General features: G+C 38.9%; 1 long non-coding RNA gene across 1 annotated transcript in view; it reads left to right on the forward strand.

The window, feature by feature from the left end:
- The first annotated feature begins 3,614 nt into the window (after positions 1-3,614).
- Positions 3,615-26,301, forward strand: part of LOC122465638 — a 77,048-nt gene continuing 54,361 nt past the window's right edge. Inside the window, exons 1-2 of the long non-coding RNA XR_006290625.1 lie at positions 3,615-3,719; positions 18,371-18,460. This is a non-coding gene — a long non-coding RNA (uncharacterized LOC122465638). The remainder of the gene's footprint in view (positions 3,720-18,370; positions 18,461-26,301) is intronic.

The following is a 26,301-nucleotide window of genomic DNA, read 5'->3' on the forward strand; positions in this document are numbered from 1 at the left end:
AAGGTGCCACAAGTACTCCTTTTCTTTTTACGAATACAGACTAACACGGCTGTTACTCTGAAACAGACAGAAATAGTTATTCTATTCAGCACAATTCTTTTCTCAGCCATTTAAAGAAATCATAATCTAACACATACCTAGCTAGATTACTTACTAAAAGTTCTAAAACTCCATTCCTGGTCTATCCCCGACAAAAGCAGCATATAGACAGAGAGAGACCCTTTGTTTCTCTCCCTCCTCCCAGCTTTTGAAAGTATCTTGTCTCCTCATTGGTCATTTTGGTCAGGTGCCCGCGAGGTTACCTTTAGCTTCTTAACCCTTTACAGGTGAGAGGAGTTTTCCTCCGGCCAGGAGGGATTTTAAAGGGGTTTACCCTTCCCTTTCTATTTATGACACCATACTTTATCTTGGGAAGCAGTGATGCTGAAAAACATTTGGGGATCATAGTATTCTGCTGAACCAGTGCAACACTGTGGCAAAAAGAGCTAATGTGATCCTTTTATGTACGACTACGGGAATCTCAAGTAGAAGTAGGGAGGTTAAATTACCTTTGTATTTGGCACTGGTGTGATTGATAGTGGAATTTCATGTTCACAGTTTAGACAGGATGTTGGTAAATTGGAAAAGGTTCAGAGAAGAGCCAGGAGAATGACAAAGGGTTGGAAAACATGTCCCTACTGATAAATTGACAAGACTGAACTCCTTGAGTCTAACTAAGAGAACATTAAGGCAGGACTTGATCACAGTTTATAAGTATCTACATGGGGAACAAAAGTTTGATAATGGGATCTTCATTCTAGCAGCAAAGGTATAACAAGATCCAGTGGCTGGTAATTGAAGTTACGCAAATTCAGACTGGAAATAAGGTGCAAAGTCTTAACAGTAAAGGTAATTAACCGAGGGCTGTGGTGGATTCTCCAGCCCTGGAAATTTTTAAATCAAAATTAGATGATTTTTTTCTAAAAAAGATATGTTCTAGATCAAACAAGAACTAAGTCAGGGAAGTTCTGTGGCCTGTGTTTTACAGGAGGGTCAGGCTAGGTGATCCCTGTGGTCACTTCTGACCTTATCATCTATGGCTGTAGTGAAATACATCCACTGTGCTGCATGTGCTATGGTCAAATATTCAAATATGGGTCAAATATTCTAAATGTCAGGCATGTCTCCCAATATTTAATCACCTAAATAACTGGCCTGTTTTTTTTAAGGTACTGAGCAGCTCCCATTAACTTTGGTGGAAGTATGGATGCCCAGCACCTCTGAAAATCAGGCCAGTTTTATTAGGGTGCCTAATTATGTATTTAGGTGCCTATCTTTCAGCAAACAGGTTTTCAAATTTTGTCCTGCATATCCAAACATATTAATAATGTAAAAGGACAATCCCAATGGAACATCAATAGCACAGCAGCTACCATGGAAGAACACAATAAAAGAGTTGGCACCCTGCACAAAATGTGCACATGAAGGCTCTGAACAATGAATTTGAAATGGGGGGTAGCATTTGAAGAGGAAATTTCAAGCCTTCTCTAATACATAAGCAGTAACATCAGCATCATTCTGAGGCTTCCAGGAAGTATCTTTTGTTGAGTAAAGTTTTAAATTGATGCAGAAATATACCATATAAAGGGGTGAGTTAAGCAAAAGAACAAGTTTAGAATGGTAGTGAGTGGTGTCTAAGCAGAAACTAGAATCTAAAAGGGGAAGGAGAAACACTGAAAGAGGCAGAAAGAAGTAAGAGATAGAGAAAAGGGAAAGAGAGGAAGGAAAGAAGTAAGGGATGTCTTGAAAGGGAGAAAAAGTAAAAAAGGGAATGGGCTCAAGAGAAATGAGAGAGAACCTGAAGCAAAAAATTAGGTTAAACTGTGGAGAAGAGGCCCAAATTAAAATGTAAGAATATGCAGGAATAGAGAGAAGAGAACTGAGAGGATATTGCCGTGATGAGAATGCTCAAAGAAACAGGAAAAAAGGTGGAGCTAGAGGGAAGAAAGCCTAGGGAAAAGGGGGAAAGAATGGATTGGACTCTAGCAGAACAGAGGCAGATACAAATCATACTTCATCAGATTTGAATGAAAGTCTGCACTAGCAACATACCAAGAGAGCTGGAAAAGTGTTAAAAAGTGAAATAAAAATGCCATGACCAAAGGTCACTTTGGGGATTCAACTTTAAGCCCCAAGCTGATACCATGGATGTATTATTATTATTATTAATAATTATTATTTGTATTATAGTAGTGCCTAGAGGACCAATCACATTAAGACCCTATTGTGATAGGCAAATATGAGCTTCTTTAAGAATGTTTATAGTTTAAAACAGTGTTTCCCAGACTTGGGACGCCACTTGTTCAGGGAAAGCCCCTGGCGGGCCGGGCCAGTTTGTTTACCTGCCGCGTCCGCAGGTTCGGCCGATCGCAGCTCCCTCTGGCTGCGGTTCGCCGCTCCAGGCCAATGGGAGCTGCGGGAAGTGGCGGCCGGTACGTCCCTCGGCCTGTGCCGCTCTTGCAGCCCCCATTGGCCTGCAGCGGTGAACCGCGGCCAGTGGGAGCCGCGATCGGCCGAACCTGCGGACGCGGCAGGTAAACAAACCAGCCCGGCCCGCCAGGGGCTTTCCCTGAACAAGCGGCGTCCGAAGTTTGGGAAACACTGCTTTAAAATATGAATCTATTTAGACTAAAAAGGTTTTATTGTATTAATATTGAAGAACAACTATATATGTTTAAAATAACAATTTTTCCCTAAGTGCCTAAAACCTTTCAAGGTTCTGACATCCCTATAATGAACACTAATAAAAGGTGAAAAGGCAGCTGTTGTGAATGCTTGGAACTAGTATAAGCAGCAAGAAGAGAATTTCCTTTTTCTTTTTTAAATAAAGCTGGGAAGTACGAGGCCTTCTAAATAATAAAAGAACGTTCACCTCCCACCTTTTTTCTTCTAACAACAACCCTGATGCTGCATGAGAATAATTCTGCTCCTCACAGGCACATTTCAGCTGAATACATTGTGTTCAGCGGCCGCAGGAACATTGAGTGGCATGACGCCAATAAGACTTGTCTACAATTTTTGGATGGAAAACAGACCCATAATTCACCACTGGTACAGCAACACCAGTGACAGCTGTAGCTGAACCCTGCCCAAGGGTTAGATGACTTGGTGCAAAGCACCTAAGCCACACAACAGCTTTCACCATTGCTGCCACTGGTGGCGAATTACAGGTCCATTTTTGCCAGCATATGTTCAGCTTTAGATGGCACAGTAGTGAGAGGACTGTGGAAAATGGTGAATTCTTTGTATTATTTTTCTAAATATCATATGCCCTATAGCATATCTATGTTATTACCCTGCCCGAATGCCTAGTTAACGGAAAAGGAGGTTGTTAAAGAAACCAGACAGGAAAAGTACAACCATGGCGTAGATAAGAAGTATCTCCTAAAAACGCAATAGCCAGGTTTATAGCTGTGAAGTGGGACTCCTCAGCCCCAACCCTGGTGACAAGGCTGTTTGAGTAGGCTGAGAATCTGAAGATGAAAAGACTCTAATTGGTTAAAGGATCTGCCCTACAAAGGAGGAGGAGGAGGAAACTGTAAGCAGCTGCAGGCTGACACAGAGATTGACTGGGAGTGAGATGTCTGCAGCAAGCAAGTGGTAACTTGGTGCCCTGAGAGAATGGAGAGGCATTGGGGGCTCAGTCAGGTCTACCCAAGGGCTCGAGGGGAATGCCAAATGTGAGTATGACAATATGCTTGTTGTTTTTTGTTATTTGAAATCCACTTCTCTAAGCTCTATATACCTTTTGGCAAAATAAACCATACTTTGTCTGGAAGGAGCTGCTTCTGTGTCACTGCATACTGTTGCTATCCACCTGCTCCTGGAGGAAAATTCTTGCAGGTGCCAAGCACACTGAGCCTGCTAAATAACATGGCTGACGACCAGCAGAGTGTAACCCAAAGAGCAGTGGCGGCACAGGCCAGCCATTTGGAAGGGGAGCACTTGGGGAACTGGGAAAAGGTCTCAACAGGGGCAGCCTACCCAGGGAGCATTACAAGGGTAATAATTAGTAACCTTTTAGTAAATTAAGGTGGCCTCTGCTCTTTCCAGGTTCATTAGAAACTGCCATCAGTCAGTTGCTTTCGCTTTTTGGTCCTATTTCCGTTATTTCATTCAGTATTTTTTTCAGATTAGTTTTCATATAGTAATGTTGTATGCAAACCACAACTTGCTTCCTTTTTATCTCAGTATAACAATCCTTATGTCCCCCATTTAAGTAAAATTTATTGGTAATAGTTTGAATACAGCATCATTTTTCTCTGATTTCAGGCAGTGTAATTAAAATGGGGTAAAGTATAAAACAGCCTTGAATGCATTTTTATAGGGAAAAAAATAATTAAATAACACAACTTACATCAAAGGATGGAAATACAATATTGTTAAGCTTTGGGCCTCACAAGGTATTTTCAATTAAGAATTACTTTGCATATGTTATTTAAATACGGCAAGGCCCTCAAGTTGGAAGAGAGTTCCACTGAGAATGCCCAATGGGAGAAGAAAACAAGTGAACACTAGCCAGCAAAAGATTGGCTTACTTAAAAACCATTAATAAGAGATCTTGTGAAAAGGGCATCTGTCTGCAGAGTGAGTAGATACAGAGCATTTTCATCAGATACTATTTTTTCACATAAGTAAATCACTAATGTAAACTGAGACTGGAAAAATACTGGTTAGCTAAAGCAGCTCTGGTCCAAAATTAATTAGTAAAAATAACTTAATTCTACCTCCCATAAACTTGTGTTTATGTTAAAGTTTTTACCTATTTTCTAAATGGTCCCAAAAAGGCAAGCAACCCCACAGTTTGTTACGTGAAGTGCCTGCTGAAACATGCAAGTAATAACATTGTGAAATTACATTATCTGACAAGTATCAAAAGCTTATTGAGGTAAGCCAATGAAATCTGCAGGGAAATGAAGACAGGATGACTTTTCACTAGTGAAATTCCATAGCAGTTTACTGAACACTGAAAGAAATGTCAGCAGTAAAACAAGTGTCAACAAACTTCATGCTTCGGTGGAGAAAACTGCAGCTACTAATACGGTAACATCAGTTTATTACAAATAAACCATGAGATAGTCTCAAAAGGAGTTTATTGTATCAATATGTGCAGTCAAAATAGCTAAGGCATCTTTGTTGCAGTCCAGAAATGATAAAACAGAAAAGGTTTTTACCACATGCTATGTGAAATATGCCTGTCAGGTCCAACTGCCAATATACACACTTTGAAGGAAACCACCTGAATCTTCCATTATTTGATGGAACAAGCAGACAACAACAAGAATGTCTAAGTGTCAGAGCTTTTTGTAGAAGAAATTAATATTCATCAACACATCTTAATTCAGTCATCAACTCAGGCACTGGAATGAAGCATGTCATTCAGTCTAGAAGATCTCTAGTCCAAATCAAACAAACTAGGAGGGAATGTCTGGTTCCAGCAAGAGCTCTTGTTAAAAAGCTTAACTGATGTTTTCTCAATGGCAGAAAAACATTTTTATCACTTGATCAAGACCCAATTCTTGTACAAATTAATTCAGCTCAGGTAACACAATGAAAGCAATGTTTAGTAGTAAGAAGCAACTGAAGCACAAAGAGGGCTTGTACACATGCTGCAGCAGAGATGGATCAAAAACTGATGTGATGCTTAACACCTACAAGTTGAGCTAATGGCAGTCACATGTGACATAAATAAAACAAGGCCATTCAAAATGCACCATATCATTGCCCCTTTCACATTGTAGCATCAGTGATCCTGCTCTCAATTGCTTAATACCAGCCCAAATACGCATTCATTTCACACCCAAAACTGCCAATGAATGGAACAGAAGTTTTAGGTCACAAGGATATTATATTAAGCCTGCAATGCTTTAAAGGTTGGATGAGGTTGGAAAAACATAACTAAAGTAATGGTAAGCATAATTACTTCTTAATATTTTTGAAGTATTCTTCCAAGTTGCCTCAAGTGTTGCCCTCCCTAAACCTAATTTCCCAAGCCACCTTCACTCCCCTTCTAATTCTTCCTAGAAATCACATTTGCTGCCTTGTCTACAAAAAATGAGATGGGGGAAAAAAAACCAAAAAAAACAAAGCAAATGTAACTTAGCCACCAAGACAGGTACATGACTAAGATATATTATTGCAACTCTTGTCCCGCCTCTCCTTGTCCTCTCCTTTTGTCTGTTGACATCTCTCACTTGTTATTTCATTCTGATTGAGGGCCCTGATCCTGGAATGAAAAGGTACAGCAGCATCAAGGCCTTAAACTATAAGACCTCGGGAGCAAGGACTGTGTCTTTATGTGCATGTGCGAAAGTGAGTGTGAGAGAGAGAGAACAGTTGGCACCCACTTGGGTCAATAATACATAATAAAACTGGTTGGAACATTTTAGATTACATAAATTTTTGATGAAATATACTGTTTTGTCGAAGTTGAAACGTTTTGCTGAGACGTATATATTTTGGTTAAGTTTTTGTGGGGAAGGTTTTGAGAGTCAGGGAGCAAGACATGATGGTTAGGGCCGTGGCCAGGGATGTGGGGTACCCAGGCTCAAGTCTCTTCTCTGCCTGATTCAGAGAAATCTGGGATAAAAAAAATCTCTACTCTGAATCAGGCTGAGAACAGACTTGAGCTTGGGTCTCGCATTAACCACTAGGCTGCACCTACAGGTACAACCTTCCCAACTGAAAAGCAGAGGTTTCAGTCTAAAACAATACCATTTATGTGAAAAGATTCAAAAGGTTTAATTTTTGTACCAATGAATAATGAAAACAAATGTCAAAACCTTGAAAGCTGCCATTCAGCAGAATTGTCATCTCTAGGCCAGCTCTAATAAATTAAAAAAAAAAAAAGAAAAAAAGATGAAATGTTCAAAAATTTGTTTCTGATTTGCCATTTCTTTTTATAAGTGCAGTTGGAAGGGGCTAATGTAACATTCACAAAATAAGAATAAGCCATCTTATGTAAATGTAATGATTTATGATTCTGGAAAAAAGTATTTATATTCTGCTTTGCCCATTCTTTCCTCAGCAGCCTCCCAGCCCCAGATCTTGGCTGATTCAAAAATGCTAAGAACCAAAACAGTATTTTCCACCCAGTAATAAGAGCTGTGTAGTGAAAGATGTAGGTGTACAGCTGCCATATCTACCACTGCCTCTTGCTCCTTTCCCTTAGAAATCATTGTAGGTTGTTAAATTATTTTGCTCTTGGACATATTCATCATTCTCTACTTCCTGCCATTTTTCTGTTCTACATGCTTCTAGTTTTTCATTTCCAGTTCTTTGAACATTCCTTCTGTCAGATAAACCAAATACACAACCCAATAAACAAGCTGTAACACAATAAAATGTTCCTGTTTTTTTTAAATGGTGAAAATACCTGTTTAAACAGGGCATTGTAGGTAATTTCTATTAGGAGCAAAGGGAAGAAATGTGTGTTTACTAAAAAGCAAAGAACAAAATCCATAAGGGATCTTTTCAGACTTCTAAGAGAGCATCGTAAAAAATAGTCAGTAAAATACTAAACTTAAGTACAGATATCAGGGGTGCTGGAACAATTTGTATAGTGGGGGTGCTGAGAGCCACTGAACCAAACTGTAAACCCTGTATATGATGGAAATCACTTCAAGTCATGGGGTGTGGCAGCACCCCCACATGGCTACTTCTAGCACGTACGGTGGGTAGACGGAATGGAACAAGTCACCTTTGCCCATTCTGCTGTGCAAAGAGAGAACACAATCACATCTTCTGTGCTCCCAGAGTGCAAGAGTCATAGTGCCTCCTGCAGACTCCCCAAACACAGCAATGCCACGGCCTATGATTCTGCTCCCTTTTGCACCAGCCAACAGAAAGGGGAGTTTATGCTGAACACTCTGTAAGAGTGTATTAGTGGCTACTGTACCACGTAGTGTCTCTGGGACCTGCTATTGCATCAGAGCTCCTCCATGTCATTGAAAGCCCCAATCAAGCTCAAACCAGAGAATAGTAGCTGAAGTTGCTTTAATGTCAGAATAAACACAAATCAAATATGAAGCCTCACTTTCCAACTGTATTTTGCAATTACCTTTTATAGGACATTATTTCTATTTGCAACAAAATGAAATACCACATGGTATGTCTGCACTGGAGCTGCAGGTGTAATTTCCAGCTTGGTTAGACATAGCTGTGCTAGCTTTGATTGACCTAGCATGTTAAAAATAGCAGTGTGACTGGAGGGGTGCAGGTGATGGGAAAGACTTTCAGACAGGATTATACATATCTTGAGTTTCAGACAGGATTGTACTTGGGATGGTTAGTCTGTCCCAATGTCCTTGCTCCAGCAGCTACACTGCAATTTGTAATGTGCTAGCTCCATCAAAGGTAATGTATGTATGTCTAACCAAGCTGGAAATCAAACCTCCAGCTCAAGAGTAGACATACCCTAAGACAGAAATGCCCAAAATTCAGTCTCAATAACAGGCAGAGTCCAAACCTGCTCCCACAGAAACAGATGAAGATCAGACAGAGCTGAGACCACTAAAATCTTCCCTAGCATCGTCATCTTCCCTTTGCTGGTATCCAGTGGAAATAAGAACCAGAAAGACAGAAAATAAAAAAGGGTATTGAAAAAAACCAAACATTTTGGATTCTCTGGACTGATGGTAAAAACAATTCACCTATGGACACAAATAGTGCTAATTAAATAGCAACATTTGGTGGTTATGTAGATATTAGTGGATAAATAGCTATGCCTTATATAGAGAACAGGACTGAGCCCAGAATGTTTTGTTTATTATATTTTCAATCCTCAGGTATTGAAGGCATTTTTTACAGTACACCTGAAATGAGGTGTACCCACTGCTGAAACCTCTTTATGGAAAGAAGCTTCCATTTTGTGACAGCATACCATATGACATCAGCACCAACATGAACAAGTACCATCCTGTGCCACATTTCTCTTGGCATTCATTTGTATTTTCACACTTCCACTTTTAGAAGTGATGACAAAAAGGCTGAATATGAATTATGATGCTATTCAGCAAAACAGTAGGAACTTTGGGGGAAAAAACTTGTGGCATGGAAAGTAATTCCCATGTATTTTTAAACATTCTCCCCAAGCTCACTGACTTTGGATAAACTTAATTACACTCACTGAGAAATTAAGAGAAAGAAGAAAGCTCTGATTGAGATAAAGAATTGAGTCAATCATTTAATATATTTATAATCTGAATGCTCAAAATATGTACACATTGATAAAAGAAGATATTAAAAATATTATGAACAATAATGTATAGTGCAATGTTGGCTGCTGAAATTGGATAATGCTAATTGTCGCTCACTTAGAAGACATAGAATCTGCATTTAGGGATTTAGTTGATACATAAAGGTCATAATTCACCACCTAAATAGCTACTTTGATTGTTAGTTCCGGCAACTTATCTGAAAGAAGAGAAGCAGGAGGAATTCCACACAGCTAGAAGCTTCAAATTGACACCAGGTCCTCAATGTGCAAACTATGGAAGATACCTCTCAGGATTCAGCACGTCCAAGAGAACAGATGGATGTATGGGATACACATGTCGATAGCCCAATCTGTAAGAAAAAAAAATCAAGCTTCTCCATAAAGAGTTCTCCAGCCATCCAAGGAAGACTGGTCCTTGTTGGAGATTTAATACTCAGAAAAATCAAAACAACATGCTGCAAGGCACAGGTGGACAACAGGACAATATGCTGCCTTCACAGAACCAATACATGAGAAACCAGTCTACAATTGGGATAATCTTCTGAAGTCTATGAGTAAGGATTTATTGGTCATGGTTCGTTTCGGACACTAATGACACTGCTTCGCAGGATATCTCACAGGTAGTAAGAAACTCAGAAGTGTGCTGAAGAAGAAGAATGTCCAAGAAATCATCCTGTCCAACAAGCAAAGAAAGATAGAAGGCAGAAGATTCTGAAAGTGAATTGCTGGCTAGGTAAGTGGTGTAAGATGCAGGGCTTTGATTTTGGAGAACATTGGTCCACCTTCTATGGAGTGAGGGGGCTGAACGGTTTGGATGTCCTTCACCTCAGTAGAACATGGGCCAATCTCCTTGGGACAGGCTGGCTAGAGTAGTCAGGAGGGGATTAAACTAATAGCAAAAAGGGAGAGTAAAAAGAGGAAATGTTGGTGTTACTGAAACATGTTAGGATGATTCACACTATTGGAATGTTAAAATCAATGGTTATAACCTATTTAGGAAGGATCAAGTGGGCAAAAGAGGAGAGGAAATGGCACTCTCTCAAAAAATGGCATTACCTGTTTCCGAGTCACTGATAACTCAAAGAAAAATATCTTGAATGCTTATGAATCAATGTCCTAACAGATAAAACACAAGATGCAGTACTAGCTAATGTCTGCTACAGATCACCAAATCACATTAGAGAAAAGGATGACCACCTCTTTATGCATCTATGTGATCATAGGGGACTTCAATCTGAGTGACATATGCTGGAGGTCTCATGCTGCCAGTACTAAAATATCCTTGGAATTTCTAAACTGTATAGATGACTATTTTCTAACCCAAACAGTGTTGCTACCAACAGAAGGGAATTCTATATTAGACCATGTCCTAATAGATAAAGAGGAACTGATCACAGAACTAAAAGTTAATGGTAGGTTAGTTACAAGTGATCCTGACTGGATCACATATATAATGTGCAAGCAAAATAAAGTCCAGACAGGTGATATATACACCTGGTCCTTTAATAGGGCCAATTTCATGAAGTTAAAAACAATTCTGAGCCAAATCAGCTGGGAGGAACAATTTAAATAAAAAAATGCAAATGATAATTGGCAATCATTTAACAACATTTTACTGGATGCCCCAAAAGTCACAATTGAGGGGAAAACTGGTGCTAGTTAAAAATCCAACCTGGTTTGGAGGAGAAGTGAAGGCTTCCAAAAATGCCATAATAAAAATAATATACAACAAATGGAAGAAAGGGGAAGTTAATAGTAATGGATATAAATCAGAAGCTAGGAAATGTAGAAAATTGATAAGGGAAGCAAAGGGACACCAGGAGATATCTATGGCAAGCAGAGTTAAGGATAATGAGGTTTTTTTTAATTATATTAGGAACAAAAAGAATCCTGATAATGGTATTGGTCCACTATTAAATAGAAGTGATAGAATGATCAGTGCTAATGAAGAAAAGGCAGAAGTGTTCCATAATATTTCTGTTCTGTATTGGGGAAAAGATAGATGATATAGCCTCATCAAATGGTGATAACAAGCTGCCCTTTTCACTAGTATCTCTTGAGGATGTTAAACAAAAGCTACTAAAGTTAGACATCAGGTTAAGATAACTTGCATTTAAGAGTTTTAAAAGAGCTAGCTAAGGAGCTCGCTGAACCATTAATATTGATTTTCAATAACTTTTGGAACACTGGGAAAGTTCCTGAAGACTGGAAAAAAGTTAAAGTTGTGGCAATTTTTAAAAAAGGTAAACAGTATGACCCAGATAATTACAAGTCTGTCAACCTGACACCAATCCCAGGCAAGATAATGGAATGGATGATACGGGACTCAATTAATAACACAATCCAATGGCTGAAAGCTGAAGCTAGACAGACTCAGACAGGAAATAAGGTGTAAATGTTTAATGGTGAGAGTTATTAACTATTAAAAAATTATCAAAGGTTGTGGATTCTCGATAACTGGCCATTTTTAAACCAATATTAGATGCTTTTTCCAATTATTCTGGGGAAGTTCTATGGCCCAGAATAGAACTGTGTTGTACAGGAGGTCAGACTACGTGATCACAATGGTCCCTTCTGGCGTTAGAATCTATGAATCTGTAGAAGAATTAGGGCCTAATCCTGTTCTCATTTAAATCAACTCCAACAGGATATTGGTAGGGACTTAAAAGAATATAGGTCTATAACTCTAATTTTCAATGAGTTCTCAATAAAAAGGAAACAGGACAGGCAGAAATGTCGGTGACTGTTAGAATATAAATATCACAGTTCAGTGTACACCCACTTCTCCACCTGCATGAGAATCTCTGATCTCACAGGAAGCAAGGAGTGTTCTAAAACTTTCCAGTCCTGCTTTCCTCTATGGGACTAAGATATGGGAAATCTGCAGACTCTGAATTCAGTGAGTCCAGCAGAAGAGCTGCTAGATCCTTCTGCATTGGAGCATGCTATAGTCATTTTAGGAAAATATGCATTTTTTTTCCATTTTATCTCTCCAGCGTGCTCTGATAATCTAATTAATTTTAAAGATGGTTGCCTATTTTTCCTCCCCAGTGCTCTGTATTTCTAGTTTTCAAGTACTGTCAGGGGTCCACTTTTTCTTTCAAACTATAATAATTTTAAGATAAAACATTAGGCCCCGATCCTATAATCCCTCTATGCAAGTGGTCCCATATTACCTTATGGGGTATGTCTATATTGCAGCTGGGAGCAAGCCTCCCAGCCTTGGTGAACAGACTCACATTAGCAGGGTTTAAGCTATCATGCTTAAAATAGCAGTATGGAGGTTGCAGTTCAGGCTGGAGCTAGGGCTTTCAAGTCCAACCAACCCCGTAGGCTTCAGAGCCCAAACTCCAATCCCAGATGCACTGTCTACACTCCACAAAAAGGAAAGGAGTACTTGTTAAGGTGCCACAAGTACTCCTTTTCTTTTTGTGGATACAGACTAACACGGCTGCTACTCTGAAACCTGTCTATACTCCAATCGCTCCCAGATACAGTATAGATATGCCCATGAAGACCGACTTGCTTCAGGGGTCTGCCCACACAGAGAAGCTTGCAGAATTTAAGCCTTCGTATGCTAAGAGAAAGAGAGACATCAGCAGGGCCAATCTCCACAGTCTTTGAAATATATCCTTCAACCGCCAGTGGTTCCTAACAACATTTATCACTCATACATTTATCAGAATACTACTGCAGACTTTCAAATTCCAGTGTTGCTATGTAAAAGAAATTTTCAGTGTTTTTGTATTTTATTTCCAAGCATAAAAAAAAACCACGTTATAATTCCAAATTGACTGAGAACCCAAAACAAACAGAGTGGCAGTAAGACTTTTTTCCCTTAGCCAACAATATCTTTAACCAAACTTTCCATTTCCTTTGTTTACAAGTTCCCACTAATTCTCTTGTTGCCAGTTAATATAGATTTTGAGAGCACCCGTCATCTAGAAAATTACTCTTAAATGGGATAGAAAACATTTTAATCTGCAATAAAATTGCCATTGATCACTGGTCTCCATGCTTTCTCCCATAACTGTTACGTATGCATGTAAATAAGTGAAAGTGACAAAATAAATGTGGAGAGATTTGGTTCAATTTCTTTTTCTATTCTGCACTAAAGTCTGAGTTTTGCTCTTCACAAATATTTTCTGTAAGAAAAACTGAAATGCATATGTTGCAATTAAAATTATACAATAAAATTACAAATAATTCCTTTAAAAATAGATTAAATTAAGTGTTTGTGCAAATGGCAGGAATGGAAAATGAAGATGTGTGTTTAGCCTCTGAATAGCTAAACAGCCTCCAACATCACCTGTCAGCTGCCAGAATCCTGCATCCCTCTCAGTCAGGCTTCTTTTCAGGACACTCTACTGAGACAGCCTTTGTTGCTCTGAAGGATGTCCTTGTGACCATAGACAGGGGAAGTAAAATCTATATTCATCTTGCTGGGCTACATACCTGATACCATCAACCACCAAATATTCCTGAGCCACCTCTAAGGAAGTTCAGGGATGAACAGAAATGCCCTGAAATGGCTCATGGTCTCCCTCTCAGAATGGCTGGGCAGGCACCCCTTTCAAGGGGTGCACTAACTTACTTTTCCATGGGAAAAAGAGGGCAAAAATGGGAGGAACTGGGCCTCAGAGAGATGTCTTGATGACACAATGCTCTCCATGTGCTTCTGAATCACCACTCTGATGCACAGTACTCCCCTGTTGCCGTCCTATTCCAGAGCTGATCCTAAAGGTATACGCTAACCCTGAGTGGGGACAGGAGAAACACAGATATAAATAGTATTTGTGAACACCAGGCTTTTCCCTGAATTGAACAGATTCACTTGAAATGGAAACAGAATACAAAAAAGTTAAGGAAGCCATGAAACCACCACAAGCACTTCAAAGCAAAAGCTGGTTCGTTACCATACCTCCCCTCACCTATTCATGTGCTCAATAGTTCCCTTCAAATTATATCTAATTTAGCATCTTGTTTTTACCATCAAACCAATAAATAATGCTATATGTAACCAAAAGAAATGTAACCAAAAGAGTATCTGATTGCTGATTTTTACTGATGCTATGACAAAATATAAGAGGGCACATGATTAAAGCATAGAATTTTACAAGGAAAGTAGATCAGGAACTTCTATTTTCCTTGCATCAGAACACCAGAGCCAGGGGGCATTAAATTAAATTAAAATATGGGAAATTCAAAACTAACAAAAAGAAATACCTTTACATAATGTATAATTAGACTGAGGAACTCATTGCCACAGGAAATCATGGTAGCCAAGATTAACAAGGTTCAAAAAAGACTGGATGTTTAGAAGGTATAAAATGTATTCATAGTTATAATTAATTATAATAAAAATTTGCAGAAGGGATATTAAACATCATGCTTCAGTATTTACGCCAATCTCTAATTACTGGAGACCAGGATGAGACCTAAAATTGGGGCCAGATTATCCCACACCTTGCCAACCCTGGGGTTTTTCCACTTTCCTCTAAAGTAGCTGGTACTGCCCACTGTCAGAGACAGGATACAGGACCAAAATGACCTCGGTATGATCCATTGTGGTAATGTCTATGTTTCCATGTTCCATGTTCCTTTCGATAGGCCCTAAACACTGCTTTGGGGTATTTCTAATATAGCTCTTTCTGTCCCTACAGATAAGAATAAAATTGTAGCAGTTTCTAAATAAGAGCTAAAATGTGAAGCAAATGCCTTTGCCAAAAATATAATAGCTACCTCTGAACAGCGCCTTTAATTTAATCTCTGACTTCTTTTTAATAAAAACAATATTCCTCTCCCCCACTCCCCATTAAAAGCCATTTTGGCTTAGATCTGCAGCAAACACAAAGCAAAAGGCCCAAGCTAGGGTTGTTACTGAAAAAAACTGCCATTTCATGAACACAGAGGCTACACTGTCACCACACTATGGCATTCATCACATTAAATTTCATTAATCTGTGAGGTAATAAAACCCTATATGCTGCCTATTCCGCAAGAATTAAGAGTATTCATGCCAAACCATAAAGTTTTTTCTTACTTAATGTTTTTCAAAAGTAGTAATCCAGCAGCATGATTATCTCTTTGCTATAAGCATCAAAACTAAAATGACTTATGGCTCTAATTACAACCAGTTTTTAAAAATTTTTCACTAAAGGCACAGATGCTTTATAATGGGATTAGCCAGAGATGCTTTGTAGTGGGATTAACCAGTATAATCTTTTCATTCACCAAAGACAGGATCTCAGTGTTGCTTTAATTCCTTTCACCTACACAACAGTTTGCACCATAATATTTTGTTGGTAACACAATCTGTTCATTCCCATTCTATAAGTAGTGATTTTTTTCCTGTGGAATTAGAACAAGGGAAAGGGGGAGGAGGGGAAAAATTATGTTTATACACTGTTTTGGGATAGGTATTTGGGGACCTAAAAATCTTGCCAACTTCCAGAACTTTAGATTTTATTAGCACTGCTTGTTGTTCCTTAAAAGGTTTTAGGGCTTCATGTCAACTGAGCTAAATAAAAAGACCTCAGACTCTCCAATTAGTGTTCAGAAAAAACCAACTACTGGAGCATTGAGACATTTTACCTGCAGAGAAATATCTGGTTTCCATAACTGAATAACCACATCTTGCTTTTGTTTATTGTGTTTTAGAGGTTTATGATAAACAAAGTTGCTTGATTTCAGGAGAGTTTCACCAGGCATAAATTTGGCCCTCTAAGGAAATAATTTAGGCCCCGCAATTTACACCATGCAGACAGATTGCTGTAGTGACTTCATTGAGTTGCCTTGTGAGTGTAGCTGTCCATTCACTCATTGCAAATTACAGGACTAAAGCTTTAGAACTTAGATTTTAATTATTTCACTTCTGCTTATGTCACGTTGTAACATCAGAATATGTAATTATCATGGAAATGATGGCTGTGGGGCATTGTATTTGGTTACATTGCTGCTTTTAAGGACAAAACTCTCAGTCATCTTGATGGGAGCAGGAGCAGGCACTAAGTACTGTGGGCAAGAACATCCAAAAATGTGTCCATTCCAGGTGTCACTTGTAAGCGATGTGGCTTACAGCGTATTTCAACATATTTATGTCCTGGAATCTCTCCTTTCATATTTTATGGTATTGTTTCCTTTTTTGTTCTTTTGTGCCCCTCTTTTCATGTGGATGTACTCTTTCTCTAGGACAGAAAAGGGTTTTTTTTGAGGGGGGGGGGGTTGGACTAATTTAGCAAATTATTCACATTTCTGTGAAAGAAATAAGCTCTGTATCAATAGCCAAGTGAAGTAGCCCTTTCCTGGCAGCAGTTAACACCTTATTTTTTCTGCCAGAAACCTCTTTATGGTGATTCGGAATACAGTCATCTCATTTGCAGTGAGATAGTTCTTTCTTTGTTAGAATGAGAAGATGGTGTTTTAGTCTAGAAGAAACTTACACCAAGCACTAAAAATGTTGTGAAAAAAAAATCTAACTACTGTATTTTAATGTTTTTACTAATGAATGGAATATATGCCTAACCCACCCACCCCCCAAAAAATCACAAATTTTCCAGCCCAATGATGTAAGGATCCCCCAAATCAGTGCAGTATCCACTCACATGTTAAGCATTTAGATTCATTGATTGTGAATCTCCTCAAAAACATGAATATTGGATAAATCAGCCAGTTTCAAAATATCAGAGAGCAATGCTGGGTGGGGAGAAGAGTCCAGAAAGAATAAAAGGAGGAGTGCAGGAAAATAGGGTCCTGGACTAGGGAAAGAGATGTGGAATGGGAAGAGGAGAAAGGACTATAGGAAACTTGCAGAGGGAAAATGGAAGGGTGTGGGACCAGATGAGTGAGTTGGCTAACCTTGAAGGTTTCAAAACTCCTTGGGAGCCAGTTCCCAAGGGCTGAAGGAATGAGCTAGGCAGTCTTGAATTATTATCATCACCCCTGAGACATGGAGTAGTAGACCTTAAAGATGCCCATCCCTTGCTGAACCTCAGAAAGACAAAGTGATGGCATAGAGAAATAAGTGGAAGGGAAAAAAAATCCAGAGGGCAAATGGTCAGAGAGACAAAGACATGGAAGAAAACTACAATAGTGGTGGGGAGAGAGAAAGTGTGTGTATCGTGGCCAGAAGGGAGTTGATAGGAAAATTTTAAAAAATAGTACAGTCCAAAAGGAGGAAGAGAGATAATATGCAATAATATAAAGACCAAATGGAAAGAAATGAAGGGCAGAGAGGCAGAGAAGTGAGGAGAGACAGAGAGATATGAGAGAAACCAAGGGAGGTATGAAAGATTACATAAGTTTAAAAATTATGTACCATTTACTAGAAAAGCCAAACACTAGTCTGTGGTTCCAAAAAAAGTCAGCTGCAAAAGTTCATCTGCTAGAGCTCAGCCTTGTCCTTGTATATTTTAGCAGTTTTAATTAAAATGTTACATAATCCTAATTCTAAGTAATTTAACTATATTTTCTGTTCCAATTTCAGGCACTTAGAGAATGTGGAATCCATCTACTTCTGACTCATACTTCTGAAACAATCAGAAAGCTCAATGTAGAGTGTACTGTCAAAAGGCCAAAGCCATAAATCTCATGAGTCTGTAAGCAGTCTGAACAAAGCACCGGAAGTTACACTGTAGGGAACTGGCAGGAAGATGGACTGGATGACCTAATAAGTGTTTTCCATTAATTTCTATGAGGCTATTAATATAGACTAGTACTTGACCTTTCTAGTAAACTGTGTATCTACTGCTACATGGGTAGTCTGAAGAGCATTCAATTGCTTTTTAGTTACCTTCAAATTTTCACAGAAGTAATAGGAGGATAGAGTATTGGGCAGTTTGCCCCAGTCCCTTGTTGAGGATTGAAGGTGTAAAGAACTTTCTCCCACCCCTTCTATACTTCTCAGAAGGTCCAGGGACAAACTCACTCCTTGCATTCAAGGCAGCACACAACTGATCCCTCAGCAGTTCACTTTGTCCCAAAGAGGGCACGAAGGGACTATGGTGAGGCCATGCCTCCCCTCCCACATCACAATATCTTGTTGAACTGACTGCCTATAGAAAGTGAAGCATATTGCACTATCCATATTGATCCTCCTGTTCCTTTCATATGCAGGTGCAGAGCTCAATGTCCAGGTTCCATAACCAGAGTATGCCTCTGTATCAAGGGAGGCTAGGTATTGTAAACCACCCTCCAGATGTCCAGGTAAGCACTCTTCCACCATATGAGTTATTGCCTGCAACACTGATCATAGCACGGAGAGGAAACTAAACCAAACAGGTGCATAGTTGCAGGAACTCTGGACAAGCCAGAGAATAACCTGTTGATCCTGAGTGAGGATCCACAATCAAGTGGACAAAGAGGCAAATTCACTGAACTTAGTGAGTGTTAGACTCTTTCCAACGAATGCCTCCATTCTATAAGAACATAGTTTTCAGCTGCTTGGAGGCACCGATTGTCTACACATGGTAAAGTGACAGTAGCATTCTTGTCCAGGAGTGCATGAGCTGCCATAGCAAAGGGCTATCATGAGATCAGCTGTGGTGTCACACCCCATTCCACAGGAGTGGAATTCTTCCCCTGAATACAAAGAGACCTTCGAGTTGGTGCTGCATATTGTGTCCTGTCTGAAAATGAGATGTCAGCTGGAGATATAATAAATTGGTTTAATCTGTCACAGCTCTCCAGTCAGATTTAACAATAATGGCATCTCATCAAAGGCCTAGCAGAGCTGTGTGTGCTTGCACATACAAACTGGAGGTGGGTGTATAATTCAAGCAGCTGCTAACAACATGAGTGTCCAAATTCAACTCTGTCTTAACAAGCTGAGGATGGTGGCTGCGCCCCTAGACTGCGGAGCATTATTCATCTGGAGCAAATACCAGAGCTAATACAAATGTACACAGGATCAAAGGGTCTGCTCCCCAGGAGGTTCCTGATAGGACTGAGGTGTGTGTATACTCCCTAAACCCACTTGGGAGTTCCAGAAGTGACTCATCGCTTCAATATATTTGGATACTCTGTACATTTGTTTAAAATGTACCCTCCTTACTAAAAGCAAAGGATGTTGCAGACCTTCTTTGCACAAACCTTGTCAACAGTGGCAGTTGACAACCGAAAGAGAAACATTGTTCACCTCAGGATTGACAATCAATGTATCTTTTTCAAAAGAACACAATCATTCAATTGGTCTGAAATCAACAAGATTAAATTTAGTAAAGACAAGTGCCAAGTACTACACTTAGGAAGGAAAAATTGACTACAAAATGGGGAACAGGTAGGTGGTAGTATTGCTGAAAAGGATCAGGGTATCATAATGAATCAAAAAATAAATAAGAGTTAACAATGTGATGCAATTGTGAAAAAGGCTAATATTCTTTGGGGTGTATAAATAGAAGTATTGTAAGTAAGACAGAGACAATTATTCCACTCTACTCAGCACTGGTGAGGCCTCAGCTGAAATACTGTGTCCAGTTCTGGGTGTCACACTTTAGGAAAGATGGGGACAAAGTGGAGACAGTCTAGACGAGTGCAAAAAATATGATAAAGGGTTTAGGAAGTTTGACCTATGTGGAAAAGTTGAAAAAACTGGGCATGATTAGTCTTGAGAAAAGAAGACTTTGGGGGGACCCAAGAACAGTCTTCAAATATGTTAAAGGCTGTTACAGAGAGGACAGTGATCAATTGTTCTCCGTGTCCACTGAAAGTAGGACAAGAAGTAATGGACTTAATCTGCAGCAAGAGAGATTTAGGTTAGATATTAGGAAAAACTTTCTAACTATAAGAGTAGTTAAGTTTTGGCAGAGCCTTCCAAGGAAGGCTGTGGAATCCCCCCCTCATTGGAGGTTTTTAAGGACAGGTTGGACAAACACCTATCAGGGATCATCTAGGTTTACTACTTCAGTGCACCAGGCTGGACTTCATGACCTCTCAAGGCCCCTTCCAGCCCTCCATTTCTATTATTCTAAGATTTTCCCTTTCCTCAACCTCCACATGCAAAATAGATAAGTAGAAGTGGATGAATAATTCAAAAAGCAAATTCATGTCAAGAGTATTTGCCACATTCTAGAAATAGTTCGTAAACTTTTTTCTTCCCCCACCAGAATGTTTGTGGGAAGCAAAAGGTTTCTGAATATTTGTGCACATGTGTTCACAGGAAAATTCTCATCAAAAGTGCTAGGGTGGCTATCTTGAATTCTCATCCTGTGAGTCAGCACAGAAATCATAGCATGTGTCCTACAGGGGATGTCATTCACAAACCACAAATATCAATTAATTATTAGCTAAACAGTTGAAGATACAGGGGCAAACTCTCCACTCACTTATTTCTGTTCATTTAAATGGAGAGAATTTGGACCATGGCAAATAATTCACCAGTAACCCACAGGCAGAAATATGTTCACATAAAGTGTTTGTTGAACCAATTTGAACAACAAACAAACAAATTAAAATCAAAATTTATTTACAGATAATTTCCAAACAGGAAAAAACCTAATATTTCAAGTGCATTATTGTCTATGTAGAGTTCATCTAGCACCATTATTATCAACATATCTGTTCAATTTAGAATTGTCTCCCTCCATTAAGATGAACTTTCCTTAATAGCCTCTATCATGGAATTGTTTTGCCCTCACACCCCATGACTCAACTCCCCCACATCCTGAAAGGAAAACAGCTTCCTCACTCCAAACCCTTTTTACTGATCCAGCAAAATTATCGTATGTAAGTCCAGAGTTTTTTGTTGTTGTTTGATTTGGAGACCTAGAGAAGTTTATAGAATAAACCACCTTCAGTTTGAGCCTCTTGAGATACAGTTTTGATTCCTTGTAACCACAGAGAGTTACAAAATATCTTACATGAGCAGTTCTTGGTGGATCAGCTATCGGGCCAAGTGAGCAAAGAGGAGATTGAATTAAATGTTAGAACTCAAAATATGAAATTTCCTCAGCTGCCCACGATTATTTCCTCACTGCTTCCAAGTGAAGGCAGAAAGATAATTCCCCTGCAGACTGCTCTATGAGGGCTGGGTATGCAGCTGGCAGAAATTCAAGGCTATATTTAAAGTCAGGGGAGTGAGGGTGCTGAGGTTGAAGGGCTGTTTGGCGTTGCAGAGAGGCTTTTTCACCCAGAAAAACTGTTTTCTGAGGGGAGAAGGGGAAAGGCTTTACAGAGCACTCTTTCCAAGCAATAGAATCTTAAAATATGTAAAATCTGAAGCATGCATAGAAAGAAAATAAATCTTCTAAAACCCTACTGGCATTGTGGTGGTTTCTCCTTCTGTTGTGTAAGACAAAATCTGCGTTGGTACTACTAACATAAGCACTTCTTGGCTAGGAATAAAAAGGATGTCTTGGAACAATGGATGTGATTAATCAGTAGGCATTTGTGTGTGTCCAACACTCATTTACTGAGGATCTGCAAGTGGTTCGACATTAATTATTTGTTTAGATTAATCTACGTGGTATAAAAGAGTGTCCATCACAATCTTTGGTCAAGCCGTGACAAACTCTTAAAATATATTCAAATACGAAGTGTGAGACTAAAAATACAAAATGAAACAAGAATGCTACTGCCCAATGCATTGCCCTGGTAGGAATTTTCATTCTATGTACAAAGGTCAGTGAAGGTCTCTCCTGTATAATGTTGACCCCAATTGTACAGAACAGTAGACTACAGTAAATCTATGAACTATTCATAACCCAGCCTAGTTTTTCATTTATTAGACCTGAATTTACTGATCTTAACTTAAAATGCATGTAGAGTACTTAAAATGTAGTTCAGTGTATATCTTTTGTAACTGTTGCCTTATTTCCCCATGAGATTTCTGGAGGGAGTATTAAACTACCTGTGCTATTGCAAGATGCATAATATAAGAATTACGTGATCCTTTATATTACAGGAAAATCTTTAAATGGTCTCAGTAGAGCTGGGAGTACTCCCAGAAAACCCTTTGAGTGAATAAGGTTGTCTTTAATGAAAAGTTTTTAAAATCTTGCCAAATTACTCATAAGCCTATTCATACTTGTTTAAAACCAATTGAGAATTTAAAAGTGAAAGGAAAATTAATTTTGGGAGTAACTGTTCACAATAACTTTTAAACATTAGATGAGGAAGGGTCTAGTGACCTGAGGATAGTCTAGTGACCTGAATGCAGGTGGGGGAATTGGATACCAATGAGTTCTAATCCCAGCTCTGATACTTACTGTCTTTGAGCCTGCACAACTCACTTAACCTTTCTGCCTCTGATTTCCTGTCTGTAAAATACATCATTATACTAACTTACCTACTTGACATGAGTGTAATGAGGATGAATTAATGTCTGGAAAGGATTTTGAAGATGAAAAGAACTATGTACAAAGCTCTAACTATCATTTGAGAACTCTAAAGTAGCCCAGAAGAAGCCAGAAGGACTTGTTACCACAGACTGAAGGGGTGGAATAGTAATACAGTATGGAAGGATATGTGGGAATTCCAAAAAAGAAAAGCAGCAGGGAGTAAAGGAGGGAGATCCTGAAAAGACTCAATCTCTTATTTACAGAGATCCTGGACATAAGCTTGTGTTCCCATTAGTGCTGGAGGAATAAGAAATGCTGCCAATATATGTGTAATGTGAACAATATTTTAAAATACAACTTTTCCTTCCTATGAGAAGCATTTTCCAAACCCTTTATTGAGTTTCTTGCATTTGTTCTCTACTGTTCTCTGTCCTGCTTTTCCTATTTTTCCTCTGTTTGATACTCTTTCTTCCCTCAGGCTGTGCCCATTCCTCTGGTGTTTCTCTTTCAGGGCAAAGCTCCAGATCCAACTGAAGTCCATTGGAATTTTGCTACTGAGTTCAGCCAAAGCAGAATTAAATCCTGTTTCCATTGTATTATCCCCCCTTAAAACCATTAGTTAGTTACAATTATTTTTTCCCATTCAACTCTGGGGTGGAGTTTCCCCTGAGACATGTACACTGGACTTCTCTGTGCAAAACACTTAGTGGGAATATAATAAATAATTCTGCAATTTCCATGTTGTCTGATGCAATGAGGTTCTTCCTTCGGGAGAATTTTCCTTGAGATTAGGATTCCTTGGATGGCAGACTTACTTTCTACCTCTACCTTCCTCCCCCACAAAAAATTAGAACATGCAAGAGGGCACTGCATGTCACCCAAAGATGAAGGGCAAGAGACAGGCAACAAATCCTTCACTCTTAAACACATCAATAGTAAGCGGGGAGTCAGGTTTCACCAGCAACCAGAGATCCCAGGTAGATGATAGGTGTTGCCAACTCTCAACATTTTATTTCACATCTCTGGTACTTAATGGTTTCTTAATGCTGCAATTCCTGGAATCAGGTCATTACTTAAGAAGTTCAGCTTTCATTCTTAAAGTAAAAAGTGAATTTCTAGATCATACAGTTGCAGAGAAAAGCCTGAAAAAAAATTAAGTGCTCAAAAATCATTAAAAAGAACACCAAATTTATTATTATTATTTTAAATCTCAGGGTTTTGCAGGCCTGACTCATGATTTTAAATACTTGGGGATGGAAATATTACACACATCTCTCCAATGAGAGATGGTTGGGCAAATGCTACTTTATTTTTCTTCGCACTCCTTCCCAACAAGGCGAAGCGTAGAGCAACAAGCTGTGGGTCATCCTCTTCGCCCTTTCTACTGGATCCTCACACTAATTTAGTTCAGCACAAAACAGATTCACCTGTGCCTATTATCTTAAAAGCTGGGGATTGAGGAGTTTCCCAGACAACTCTGAGCTTGTTAGTTCTCACAAGTGAATGAGACTATACCCAGTGCATTAAAAGTGAGCATTTATGAAATGATGATGAAATAAAAAACCATAGGCTGACACCCAGGAAATTTGGCATCTCAATGCTCTCAAATACAGAGCTGGTCAGGGAGTTTTTGACAAAACATTTTTTTGTCAAAAAAGCCAATTCTTCAGAACTGAAACTGTTTGCTAAACAAGTTCTGTTTCAGTGAACCTCTTAGCTCAAAAAATGATGAAAAATAATTACAAAATGAAAAAAAAAACAGTTTTCTGATTCAAAAGATTTTTCATTAGACTAAAAAAAAGAAAAAGAAAAACAGTTGAAATACAAACAAATCATTTTGAAATTATTGAAACAGAACATTTTGATTGACCTGAATTTTTTTTCCAAATTTACAGTTCATGAAAATATTTTAGATTTTGAGTTTTTCCTCTTAATTTTAGACAGAAAAAAATTGTGAACTCTCAAAAATACCTTTACCTACTCTCACTCATATTCAGATAGCATACTCGTCTACCTATTAACAAATACACTGAAGTGCTTCAGAACAGTGGAGGAAAAGAGGATGGGGACTGATTTCATGAAAACTATTATGTGCCCATTTATGTTTAACCATCACAAACCAGAACAGTCATGGGCACAGAGAAATGAAAAATCAGTGAGAGGTCTAGGAAATCGTGCCCTGGAAATAGTTGTGGTTTGCAGTGATTGACTGTGGTGTTGGGTGCTGTGGTTTTTTTAATTTGTTTTTTGGCTTTTTTGTTTTGTTGTTGTTTTAATTGGCACATTTTACAAAAATAGAAATTAAAAGCAGTTGAGTGTCGTGGGCATATACTGGGCTTTCTAAGGTGGAAACAATAAATAAGCTGCATTTTGCAAGAAACTGTTTTTAAGAAGTTTGAAAGGGGCTCCCTGACTTTATACTTTATATATTCTCCCAATGTAGGTACTTATAGGCCATGCTAAAGTTACTTTTTAACCTTCTCTTTGTTAAAATAGATAGATTGATCTTCTTTAGTCTCTCACTGTACATCAGGTATTGCAGACTTCAAATCATTATTGTCACTCTTTTCTGAACCCTTTCCCATTTGTCAACATCCTTTTTAAAGTTGAAAGTAACAGACATGATCAAGTGACAGTCACATGATGACAGTCACCTGTAATTATGATGGAGGTATAACTAACCAGGAGGAAAAACCCTGAAGATGAGTAAAAATAATACCGAACAAATATTTTACCACAGAAATTGCCAACATCTAACTATTCGACTACAAAATATCCTAGATGCCAACTACAGCCGCTCCCAATTTATGGACAGCAATATTAATGTAATATATCTAAAATAGCCAAATGTATCACATATTAAATACCAGCAACATGATTGTTTCCTTTACCTTATTCCATCTGGCATCTGGATAGCTTGCTTGGTAATTTGCTGGCTGACTACCAGCATTCTGACTGGCAGAACAAGCTGCCTCACTCCAGATTGACCGATGGCCAACTGGTAGAAATTGCAGCCAACTTTTCATCTCCCTCTTTTCTGAATTCCCTTAGCTGTTTAGGAAACAGCAACACAATAAAGCAATAAGACTCCAATTCCCCACATTGGCAATATTCTGCCCTCTCTGCTCCCCAAAATGTGGGGTTATAGGGTGCCTTCCAGGGAATTATAATAAATAAATAAATATCAGCCGCTACCCTTATAAGTCACTGGCATCCTTTCCTGTTTATTCCCCTGGTTAAATTTCTTTATTCCCTTCTACATTGCTCTTATTCCAATTCCATCTTCAGTTTCCACCTTCTCCGCATTTTTGTCTTTTCTCCCTTTAAATTTAGTCTCTCTTTTTCTGTGTGACCAAAATATAATATTGTTTTACATACCAAAGGGGCTTGAGCTCTTCTTCAGTTTTCCACTGTAGTACTCTCTCTTCAAATTTGATCCCTACCCATCCCCAATTCGGTTCCCTCCTGTTTGTTCAGCCTGTTCATTCTGCTATATTGCTATCCCTTCTTTTCATCTTCCTCTTTCTCCCACCCTTTGTTTTTCTGTCCTTTTGACACTTCCTTCCCATATTCCCTGTTGTTCTTTTTCCCTTTCACCTCACTGATTGCTGGCAACCTGGGAGCACTTCACACAACTGGCCTGCTTCTTTCCATCAATCCCTCTTACTATCATCACTCCCTGATCTCCCTAGAACACAACACCAGAGTGGGCAGCCATACTCTGAGCAGAACAGCTCTCTCTTATGTTAAACAGAGTGAAGTGGGTTCCTC

This window comes from Chelonia mydas, chromosome 4 (assembly GCF_015237465.2).
Source record: "Chelonia mydas isolate rCheMyd1 chromosome 4, rCheMyd1.pri.v2, whole genome shotgun sequence".
NCBI classification, from domain to species: domain Eukaryota; kingdom Metazoa; phylum Chordata; order Testudines; family Cheloniidae; genus Chelonia; species Chelonia mydas.